Genomic DNA, 12,805 nt, shown 5'->3' on the forward strand with positions numbered 1-12,805 from the left:
TGCTCTCGTATCCAATTTGTCAACAACTTGTGTGGCTAAGTCGATAGATGAATCTTTTTGAATTTCTTCTGGTTGACCTTGTTCATTGTTAGCAAGATCTTCTTGAGTCTCTTCAACTATCAACTGAGTCTTAGTGTGAATAGTTTCTTGCTCAGTGGTAACATGAACTTCAACTTCTTTTTGTGCAATCTTAGTTTGTTCTTCCACATTTTGATGTTCAAGTGCAGGTTCCTCGCGTGTAGTTTGCTCCTCCATAATGTGGGCTTCAGTTGTTGTACGTTCTTTAGCGCCATCTAAGTTTGCAATGTTCTCATCTATATCACCTTCCTTCTCACTATCTGAGTCCAATTGGAATTGAGCCTTGTACTTAGCACACAGAGATTGAGCTGAGTAAGGCATCCCAAGTAAAATGGCAAGTTCCAAACATTGTGTTGCCTCGAAGAAATTCTATGAACCTTCTTGTGAGTCTATTCAGAGCTCTTATCCAAAATGCCAAGTCTGGCATTGATGCTGTGAAGCACACTCGTCAAAGAGGATGTGGCTTGTAAAGAAGGAAATTTATGGATGGATTGGGAGGTAAAGGGAACGGATAAGGGTGATATAATAGGTTGTGAAGGTGGATTTCAACCAGCAGCAAGAGCATCAAATTTGGCTTTGTCAATTAAAACTCGTGCTTTCTAAACCATTTTTCTTTGTAAAATTTCAACCCCTTCTTTTCAAGATAGAGAAAATGGCCAATTTAGTCTCTGAACATTTTTTTTCCTTCAATTTCATCCTTATATATTATTTATAGTTAATTTGATCCTTAAACTTATATTTCGGTTCCAATCAAGGAACTCCGCAGCGGCGCTACCACATAATTTCCTTCAAGTTCCTAATTGAGCAACCTAGAAGGGGTAATTTAGGGACTTGACGTTGGAACTGTAACAAAAATTAACCGATAGATAAGTCTTGTGAGAAATACCCAAAACAAAAACAAAAAATCTTCCAAAGCTGCCAAGTGGTGCTGGTGGGGTTATGCAGTTTTTGTTTTTGGGAGGAAATGATTTCCAAGGTGTTTTGCCGCCTTATCTCTCTGATTTGTGTCCAAACTTGGTGGAGTTGGTGTTGTCCTACAATAATTTGTCAGATAATGTCCTGAGAGCTTTGGTGCATGCTCTGTTTTGGAACGATTTGATATCTCAAACTATAAATTTTCTGGTGAATTACCTGTCGATACCCTTGGGAAGATGAGTAACTTGAAGAATTTGTCCTTATCATTCAATAATTTCCTTGGTTCTTTGCGTGAATCTTTGTCCAAGATGGTCAGTTTGGAGACTTTGGATGTCAGTTGTAATAATCTCTCTGGGGTGATTTCATCTGGGATTTGTCAGGACCCAGGAACAATTTGAAAGTGTTGTATCTTCAGAATAATTTGCTCACTGGTTCAATACCAGAGAGTCTGAGTAATTGTTCCAAGTTGGAATCCCATGATCTCAGTTTTAACTACTTGACTTTGGACACTCCCATCTAGCTTGGGATGATTATCTCTTGGTTAAATCAGCTTTATGGAGAAATCCCACAAGAGCTGATTAGAGAATCTGATTCTTGATTTCAGTGATCTGAATGGATCAATCCCTGCTAGTCTCAGCAATTGTACGAAATTAATTGGATTTCACTCTCAAACAACCAGTTGAGTGGTCAAATCTTGCGATTTTAAAGCTCAGAAACAATTCGTTATCTGGGAATATTCCTGCAGAATTAGGGGATTGCCGTAGCTTGCTTCGGTTGGATCTTAATACCAATTTTCTTAATGGGACTATCCCTCTTGGTCTATCCAAACAAGCTGGCAATATTGCTGCTACACCGCTTACAGGGAAGTGGTATGTGTACATCAAGAATGACGAAAGCAAGTAGTGCCATGAAGCAGGGATTTTGCTAGAATTTGCAAGCAGTGCCATGGAGCATGGAAGCAACCCCACCAGCACCACTTGGCAGCCTTGGAAAATTTTTTGTTTTTGTTTTGGATTTTGGTTATTTCTCACAAGACTTATCTGTTGGTTAATTTTTGTTATAACTCTAGCATCAAAGTCCCTAAAATATCCCTTTTGGATTGCTTAATTAGGAGCCTAAAGGAAATTATGCTATGGCGCTGCCGCTGATTTCCTAGATTGAAACCAATATATAAGTTTAAAGATTAAATTGACTACAAATAATATATATGGATGAAATCGATGAAAATTTTTTTTTAAGGACTAAATTGGTCATTTTCCCTTCAAGATATTCTTGAGTAACATAAGAAGGATAAATGTGAGAACTAGTAATGGAAACAAGAAAGTATTTGAACACTTTAGTTAAAAACTTTGCAAAAGGGAGATTTTTCTCCTGGTATTAGTTTCCTTAGAACCTTAAAAGCAACAAAATAGATGTCCACAATAGAAGGCATAAAGTAGCACTCTACTCGGGTTAGTCCTGTGGCCATGGGTTGGAAACAATAAATTTGTAGCTAAGACGTATAAAATCTGCAATTTGGGACTCAACAAGGTGGCTTTAGCCCTCTGTAGCCTTTTTAAACTTAGCATTGAAAATATCAAGACCATCATTTGTACCAGGCCATTGATCAAAAGAGAACTAGGAAAATTTACCAGGGTTTTTAATCGTGCAATAAAAAAAATTTGTTTATCAAAACAGAGTCAATTTCATGTCTATTCCGTTCACTCTAGAAACAATGTACTCACAGTCCTCAGGCTTTCCCACGTTTGCAGTCAATTGGACTACCATCTCCTGATAAAATGGTTCATCAAGACAAAATAAATGACCCCAATTTTATTTTGCAAGAAGAGATTGTTCAATAAATTGTAAATTCAGCTGTTCAGATCGCCTTTCTGCATAGTCTTTGTGGAATAAAGGTTTCAGTAAGGAAAATGGAATGCCTATCAGAGGCTTCAGGATTAATGAATTCAGGAAGAGAGTTCAGTTGAAATGGGGTTCAACTAGGAGCTCTTCCACCCTCAGCCCCTGAAGAACCTCTCCCTTTCAATGAATTTTGTATCCGGTAGGAATAGTTGTTCCCTTTCCTTTATCAGATTGCCTTTCTTGACCTATTCCTCTTCCTCTTTCAATTCCTAGCCCAGTAGAAATAGATGCAGAAATGGTAGGCCTTTTTACCCGAATCATGATTATGAATCCGAATTCAGATGCTTGAAGAAGACCCACTAAAAGAATCCAGCAATCGAATGACCGTGAGACCATTGAGAAATAGGAGTGGAGAAATGCCTGGGATTTGGTTTAGAGAGAGAAAATCAGATTAAGAAGGGATTTTGAATATTTTGATTTTGTTGGTGTATTTTAGTAAAATCTTAATTTTTTCCTTGACCAAATCTTTACAAGGAGTTATAATAATTTATTTGGAATTTATTTGAATTATAATTGTGGGAGTTTCATTACAAGGAGTTATAATAATTTATTTGGGAGTTATGGGAATTATAATTGTGGGAGTTACAATGCTTTTTAAATGGCGTTATTATACAATTATTTGAATTAGAGTTACAAATGAATTATTTGTTCAAATGAGGATTTAATTGAGTCTTTATAACCCATTCAAATGTGGATTAATTTTTTAGGTTACAAATTCTACCAATTAACTACAATTTAATATGGAAAAACCGTTACACATTTTCAACCCCTTTTTCGCAAGGTTTTGTAGCCTATAAATACTGAAATTCTTTGGAGAATTTGGGACATACACTTCTCTCAACAAAAAATCATTCTAAATACTATTTTCTTCACACTCATTTCTTTCTCCCTCATTCTATTTTCTTTGGGCAAAGTAAGATATTGGGAAGCTTCTGCTTCTCTTGGTTGTGTAGATCAAAGGGAAGCAACAACTATAGAGTTGGGCTGTTGTATCCTGGAGGCGGCGCGCTAGACCTTCTGTATCGGTTTAAAAAATACCGTAGGGGCGCGTATCGTTTTAAAGAGAGCGTTTAACGTGCCTCAGCCCTACCGAACTTTTTAGTAGCTGTCAATTCAAGGTGGTCGGATTGAAGATCAGAAGCTGTTCATCCAATAATTTTAAGATCTAGTTCGCGCATCAACCCATGCCAAAATAACTTTGATGGTACAAATTATTTGCATTTATTAATGCAATATTGAGGTATGAGATTTTGTGAATTTCTTTGTTAAATTTTTACCAAAGAAATTACTATTACTTATATGATTAATTTGGTCTAGAACCAACAATTTTAAGACGATAAGCCTCTCGTTGCATGTTTTGCTTCTAAATAATCAAATCATAAAACTAACATAATCCCGACAATGAGAATTTTACATGGTGCATAACATAATCGGGACAAGCTTTAATAAACAAGATATTTCATGTGAATGGTCATAATTATAGACTCAGACTAGAAAGGATAATATCCATTGATTTTATGTACTTTGGAGTCTGGTATCAATATTGTGTATGTGCCTATAAATAATTCGAAATATATGCCCATTCTACTTGCTCCTATTTTAAAAAAAAAAAACTTTATATTCAAAGTTTTTAAACTGGTTGTGAAATTGCTAAGTAATTTTAGATGTGTGCTGTTTATCTATGCACATGAAATCTAGTGATGAGGTTTTAAGAATAAGTAATTGACTAAAGAATGCAATGCATTTTATTATTGCCTAATCGCATTCAAATTTAAAAGTTTATTACTTTAATGTGTACGATCTCATAGTTTTGAAGTATGCCTAAAAGACTTGGTTTCGGTTTTCAACGTGATTGCAAAAGAAAACATTGCTATACAAAAGTACAAGTCTTATGACATTATAGTTCAAACAATTGTAAACCTGTTGACTGTCAACTTGAATTCAACTGCAGTCGAGATACACTAAACACGATGCATGTATAACTTGGAGTCAAGTTCAATTTCCAAGTCTGTAGACAGCCTCATTTTAAATAATGATGATCTCAAAATATATGAATGACTTAGCAGTTATTTAGTTGCTGAATGTGTGTGATTTAAAAAAAAAAAAAAGTCAAGTTTCTGGTTGATGTTAATGTGTGATTTGTACCCAAAAAGATGGCTCTTATGCTTATGTACTACTTTGAGTGTATATCATTTTGAGTACCTAGAACACTATTTCTGCACTATCTTAACAAATGAACTCCATGAGTAGTCTTGAATAAATAATTGTTAGAAATAACGGGGGTATGTAATTACATGATAATATTGCATTCTTCAATTGGGTGCATGACTATGACATGTTGAAGAACAACTGTGTAATTTGAAATACTATGCAGATAAATATCTAAATAGTATCTGCAGAATTGAATGAATCATTTGCTAATGCTTTACCACTATGTGTTTATAAAAAAAAAATGTCAAATGTATTCTATATGCTAATATACGGTGCTTTATTAGTTATCAATATAAATTTCATCTTTTATTAGATTGTTTTGTGGCATACACTCCCCATGATTTTGCACAAGGTAATGTTGCCTAAAATTGTAATTGTTACCTCTGTTTTTCAGTCTTAAATTAGTGAGTACTATTTTACAATTTCTTCTAGTTTGTTGAAAAAGTTTAAACTTGGGAGGTTGTTAATTTTGGTGATAGTTAAAAGCTACTGAACAGTACTCCAGGCACTTGATATGGATTGGTTATGATAAATAGTGGGGGTGTCTAAATCCAATGGCTAATATAGAACGTGACTTTTAAATACTATATACATTTACTTTACCATCTTGGTACAGAATTTGAAATTTGATTGTGAGATTATCTTGAGAATATATTATAAGTTTCTTATTCCTTGGTTTGAGTGTGCAGATTAGTGGTGACCAATAAATGATGCGTAATGCCAAGGTGTTAGAAACACGATGGTAATAGAAGTGGTGAAAAAAAAAATAAAGGTGATATCATTTTATTACTCAATTTATGAGTATAACTTTTGGATTTATTTTGACTCTTATTTTGAGCTGTGCAGACTAGCACTCACTAAAAAGTATGATCTGATGTGAAAGTATTCAAAATATTTTCTTGGTATTTTTTGCAAAAGCAAAATTAACCATGAAGATTTTGAGAATGGTTTCTAGTGCACTACTAGATTACTGCCCATTGAGAAAATGAATATGAGCAAATATATGCCTCTATTATTTGGCAAATATAAATGGATGAGAAATTTTCTCACCAAAGATTGGTTCAATATAGTTGAACCATTAAGAGAGATTATTTTAAAATAAATTCGGGGATATCATATCTTTGCTATTTTATTGTGTAAAATCTCAAGCTTGAGTCAAAGATATGATACACATCAAGGGGATTGGGACTTGAGGCCAAAATTTTAAATTGGAACCATCTATGAGGCTACAACTGCCTAGGGACTGGAGATCCCAAGAACTAGGTCAGAGACAAACGAAACATAGAATGGTTTGGGTGAAAAGCATGCATATATTATAAAATTGTTAAATCCCTTCCCATGGTGTAGAGCATGCTCGTGATTCTATGACGAAGGAAAGGTTAAGATTTGATATAAATCTTTTAATGAGTTCTATAGCCCTTTATGGGTAGAATGCCTTAATCATAGGGGTATTCTTGATAGACTCACCTATATGAGTGTGGAAGTAAAGGCCGCTTCCTATGAGAATTTGGCTAATTCTCTAAAGCACTCATGAATTTGGGATAAAGCACAAGGCCGTAATGTGCTGGCTTAAGAAGCTTGTTAATTAATATCTTGAATATCATGTGTGTGACATAATCTTACATATCTTAAAGTAGTCTTAGTTTCAAGGCTATAGTCCACTTTGACTCTAATATGAAGATTATGGAAACACTAAATGGAGGTTTCAAGGCAATGCCACTTTCATTATGCATGATGTTCTCACTTTGTCCAAATCTTTATTCTTCTCAAATTTTATTAAAATAAGTGGGGGAATGTTGGTGTATTTTAATAAAATCTTAATTTTTTCCTTGACCAAATCTTTACAAGGAGTTATAATAATTTATTTGGAAGTTATTTGAATTATAATTGTGGGAGTTTCATTACAAGGAGTTATAATAATTTATTTGGGAGTTACGGGAATTATAATTGTGGGAGTTACAATGCTTTTTAAATGGAGTTATTATACAATTATTTGAATTAGAGTTACAAATGAATTATTTGTTCAAATGAGGATTTAATTGAGTCTTTATAACCCATTCAAATGCGGATTAATTTTTTAGGTTATAAATTCTACCAATTAACTACAATTTAATATGGAAAAACCGTTACACATTTTCAACCCCTTTTTCTCAAGGTTTTGTAGCCTATAAATACTGAAATTCTTTGGAGAATTTGGGACATACACTTCTCTCAACAAAAAATCATTCTAAATACTATTTTCTTCACACTCATTTCTTTCTCCCTCATTCTATTTTCTTTGGGCAAAGTAAGATATTGGGAAGCTTCTACTTCTGTTGGTTGTGCAAATCAAAGGGAAGCAACAACTATAGAGTTGGGCTGTTGTATCCTGGAGGCGGCGCGCTAGACCTTCTGCATCGGTTTAAAAAATACCGTAGGGGCGCGTATCGTCTTAAAGAGAGCGTTTAACGCGCCTCAGCCCTACCGAACTTTTTAGTAGCTGTCAATTCAAGGTGGTCGGATTGAAGATCAGAAGCTGTTCATCCAATAATTTTAAGATCTAGTTCGCGCATCAACCCATGCCAAAATAACTTTGATGGTACAAATTATTTGCATTTATTAATGCAATATTGAGGTATGAGATTTTGTGAATTTCTTTGTTAAATTTTTACCAAAGAAATTACTATTACTTATATGATTAATTTGGTCTAGAACCAACAGATTTGAAAAAGAAACTAACGGTTAGAGAATTTAAGAACCGAAATGGGCCTCACAAGTTCCATTTCATATAAGTTGGTGAAAATTAACAATTTACACTCAATTTACACAAAATTGTTTTCAGTTTATTAAAGGATAATAATTAACTTATATCAAATTGTACTTGATTTATATCAAATAGTAACAAATCAAGATACATAGATCTGCGCTTGATTCACATCAAATAAGACCTGATTTGTACCCAAATTCTATTAATTTACATCAAAGGTCAATTTGTGCGAAATTATACGAATCACAAATTGTTAGGCATTGGATCCTTTTAGGAATTGTAAGTATGAGGGTTCAGCTGGCCGATAGAGATTTGACCATTTGATCTATTATCCTAAAAGTGAAATTTCTAAGTAAAGATGGGACATATTGTCAAATTGAGAAAAGAAATGATCGTCCAAAAACTGCAAAAAAAAAAAACTAGTTATTTTGAGAAAACTTTACGAGTCAAGTGGAGAAATAGGTTCGGACGGTATTTCATTTTTTTTTTATATAAAATATCATAATTTCATTAAAATCTGCAATAATGATAGAAATTACATCTTCAAACATATACAAATATCAAAAAATAGATTTGAAGAACAATAAAAATTACATTAGAACTTTCTTTAGTGAAAATATCAACTAAATGATCATTTGTACACACATAATCAACACAAATATCACCTTTTTAAACAAGATCTCTAATGAAATGATGCATTGTATCTACGTGCTTTGTCCTAGAATGTTGTATTGGATTCTTGGTGAGATTAATAGTATTGGTATTGTCACACTTAATGAACACAGTCTTGAATGCGAAACAAAAATCTAACAAAGTGTTTCTGATCCAACTTACTTGAGCACAGCATGCACCTGTAGTAATATGTTCAACTCCCACCATAGATAAAGAAATGAAATCTTGTTTTTTGCTAAACCAAGATACTAGACATTTTTCTAAGAAATGACAAGTTCCACTAGTACTTTCCTGTCTAACTTACAACCAGAAAACTCAGCATCCAAGAATTCAACTAAGTCAAAACTATGTGAGTTAAGTACCATAAACCATATTCTAATGTACCTTTAAGATATCTAAGAATTCTTTTCATAGTAATCAAATACGATTCATTAGGACAAGATTGAAAATGAGAATTTAAACAAATGGCAAAGATAATGTCCAGCCTATTTGTGGTTAAGTAAAGTAAACTATCAACATAGCTTGATATTATTTTTCATCAAATGTTGCACCTTTTTCATGTTTGTCAAGTTTGATTGATGCTTAAGTCAGAGTGCCTACTTGGTTTGATTTTTGCATTCCAAATCTTTTGAACAACTCCTTCGTATAGTTGACCAAATGTATGAATGTTCCTTCCTTAGTTCGATGGAATCGCAATCCAAGAAACAAATTCATCTCTTGCATTATGCTCATTCAAAATCCTTTTGCATAACATTGGAAAAATCCTTGTACAAATACTTACTAGTAGCACCAAAATAAAATTGATATCATCCACATAGATTTGTATAAATAAGAGATCATTATCACATGCTTTTGTAAGCACTATAGTATCAATAAAAATTCTTTTGAAACCATTTTCATTTAAAAATCTAGTTAGTCTTTCATTCCAAACTCTAGGTGCTTGTTTTAAATCATATAAACCTTTTGAGAGTTTAAACACATGATATGGAAATTTTTCATACTCAAATCCTAGGGGTTGTTCAACAGACACTTCTTGATTAATGCAACAATTTAAAAAAGCACTTTTCAATAAACAAAATAAAGAAACATTGTAATAGATTCCAATCTAGTTGCTTGAGTAAAAGTTTCATCATAATCTATCCATTCCTCTTGTACATAACCATTAGCTACTTGTCTAGCCTTATTCCTAATGATTTCACCTTTGTCATTTAATTTGTTTCTAGAAGCCTATTTAGTACCAATTACCAAGTGATTTAGTGGCCATTCAACTAAAATCCATACTTTGTTTTTGTCAGATTGAGCTAATTCATTTTTCATAGCTGCTATCATCCAAATATGATCCTTTGAATCCTCATTTACACTCTTAGGCTCAAGTTGAGATAGTAATGCAAAATTATCAATCAAAGATTTATGAGAAGATTGAGATTTTACCCTCTCTGATGGATTACCTGTAATCAACTCTTTTGGATGGTTTTGAACAAACTTCCAATCTTTTGAAAGGTCTTTTAGTGATGCATCCTCTTGGTCATCACCTACGCTAAGTGGGTGACAGGCGGACAGCCTCTCGGAATGCTGAATCCCCTAAATCCAGGCTGCGTAGTCAAGTTATTAAGGCCTCGTGACAGGACCTCAGCCCCAATTACAAACAGTGAAGGAGAAAGGGGATCCCCCTGCCGCAAACTTCTACTAGATTTAAAAAATCCATGTGGCGATCCATTAATAAGAACTGAAAACCAGATGTTCGACACTAGGTGCCACACCATGTCAATAAAATGTTCCCCAAAACCAAACTTACGCAGGACAGTGACAAGAAAAATCTAGTCAACCCGGTCATAGGCCTTTGACATATCCAGTTTGAGTGCAACATTGCCTCCTCTAGTCTTTTTTCCAATACCCGTGATAATCTCTTGGGCCAACAAGAAATCTTCTGTGATATTTCGACCCTTAATAAATCCAGTTTGTTGGGGGGACGCGATTCTGGGAAGAAAAATTGCCACTCTATCCGCCAGGATGCGAGATAGAACTTTATTGAAAAAATTACACAAACTAATCGGACGGAACTGGGAAAAGTCCTGAGGGTTCGAGACCTTTGGAATGAGGATGATGGATGTAGAGGTCATAAAACGGGGTATCTTGGCCCCACAAAAGAAACTCAGTACCCGATTGTAAACATCCTGAGCCAAAATGTCCCATGCGAAAGTAAAGAACTTACCAGTAAAACCATCTCTGGACCAGCCGCACTGTCCCTGTCCATCCCGAAAACCGCTCGTTTTACCTCCTCCATTGAAGGATACCTCTCCAGGGCCACATTATCCTCCCATGTGATGAGACTCGAAATAAGATGCAGCATCCCCGACTCTGCTCTACCGGAAGCTGAGAACAAATCTGAGAAGTAACTAATAGCTGTAGTTGCAATGCCCTTGTCATCCTCCACCCAGTCCCCGTTCATATTCCTTACACGATGAATCGCCCCTTGCACCCTCTGCTGCTTGACCGTTGTATGGAAAAACTTCGAGTTGCTATCCCCGGTCCGTAGCCATTTTACCCGAGCCTTCTAGCTCCAAAACTACTCTTCAATCAAAAGAGCATGACGTAGCTCTGCTTGAGATTTGTTCAGCTCTATCTGCGTCTCCTCCGAGTCCTCATGCTCTACTCGTGATTCCGCACGGAGTACATTCTCCTCTGCTGCGCGAATAGCATCAAACACATTCCCAAATGAGTTTTTGTTCCACTCTTGAATCGCTCGTTTGGTCGCCAATAGCTTGTAACATAAGATCCGCAATGGGGGTCCACTCACATCTTGCTTCCACACATTTTGAATCACTTCCAATAAAGACCGGGTGGAAGTCCAGACATTTAAAAACCAAAACTGTCGTGGCTTATCATCCAAGTGGGACTTATATGAAATTTTTAGTGGAGCATGATCCGAAGGGTAGGGTGCCTCGCCAGATGAGTTCCTGAAATGGACGATGACAACGTCGCACATTCTTCATTGATCAAGAGTCTATCCAATCTCTTCCAAATTCTTGCTCGACCCCTTCTATTGTTAGTCCATGTGAAGCTTGATCCTGAGAAACCCGCATCAAATACTACGGCCTCCTCCATAACTGACAAAAGCTCTTGTACCTCAGTGTTGCCAAATGGGTGCCCTCCTCTCTTCTCCTGTGGCTCCATAATCACATTAAATTCTCCACACATGCACCAAGGTATCAAAGTTGGCTTGTCAGCCAACAAAGCATGCCATAGTATCCGTCTCTCCTCCCTCGAGCAGCTCGCATAGGCAAATGAGACAACTAAATTTCCTGGTAGCCAAGAGTGATGAACTAGAAGGGAAATATGTTTGGAAGATCGACCTAACGCGGAGCACATAAATGGTAAACTGTAGAAAACCCATATATCGCCTGACGTGTTAACCTCTACAGCGTCAAACGAAAGCCGTAATCTAATGGACTCAATCTGTGAGACATCTGCCTTTGGTTCACATATTGCAGCAAATTTTACATCATGCATTCGTAATAGTTTCACTAACCTCTTGAGGTTGGGGGGGTCTTGCAACCTCTCTAATGTTCCAAAAAAGGCTGTAATCATGAGATAACAATTGGTAAGCATTGTGAGAATATGTTGATGATGAGCGAAGTTGCCTGTCCGATAGGAAGGTCGCCCTTAATCCTCTTACTTTCCTGTGCTTAGTGGCAAACCCATCAGCCCTTGGCTGCTCGATGTTTAGAGCTTCCAAAGTATAGTCGATCTGAGCTATGTACACACTCCTTGCCCTCGATGATAGGTTACCAGTGCTAGATTGCAGCTCAAACAAACTCCTTCCAGTGTCATCAGCCCCCCTCTTCATTAACCCGCAAGCTGTCTAGAATATGTGTGGGGTAGGGAACCAACTCCGTCTCCAAACTCCCCACCACAACCTTACATCATTGCCCTTTTTCACTGCCAGAAGCCTCCTCAACCTTTTCTCCCTCTCTCCTTGCTGGAACCTCTTCCATGATGTTTGGGACTGTCGTCTCTACGCTACGTGTAGGCACCACTGGGAGCAACCTATCCTGAGAACACTTAGCATGCCTTAGCAAGATAGATTGCCCGTCCCCAGTCTCTTTCACTTTAGCCATGCTGGAGTCTCCGACCGAGACTGCGGACCTCTCGCGGATCCAGGTTGGGTACAAGTTACACTAGGATTAGCATTGCACTCGCCAAGATGCACATTAGAGTCTTGGCACTGCTGTTTTGACGTTTCACTATCCGTGTTCATCTTCGTGCTCTCCTCCGCCAAAC

The sequence above is a fragment of the Coffea arabica genome, chromosome 3c (genome assembly GCF_036785885.1).
Source record: "Coffea arabica cultivar ET-39 chromosome 3c, Coffea Arabica ET-39 HiFi, whole genome shotgun sequence".
NCBI classification, from domain to species: domain Eukaryota; kingdom Viridiplantae; phylum Streptophyta; class Magnoliopsida; order Gentianales; family Rubiaceae; genus Coffea; species Coffea arabica.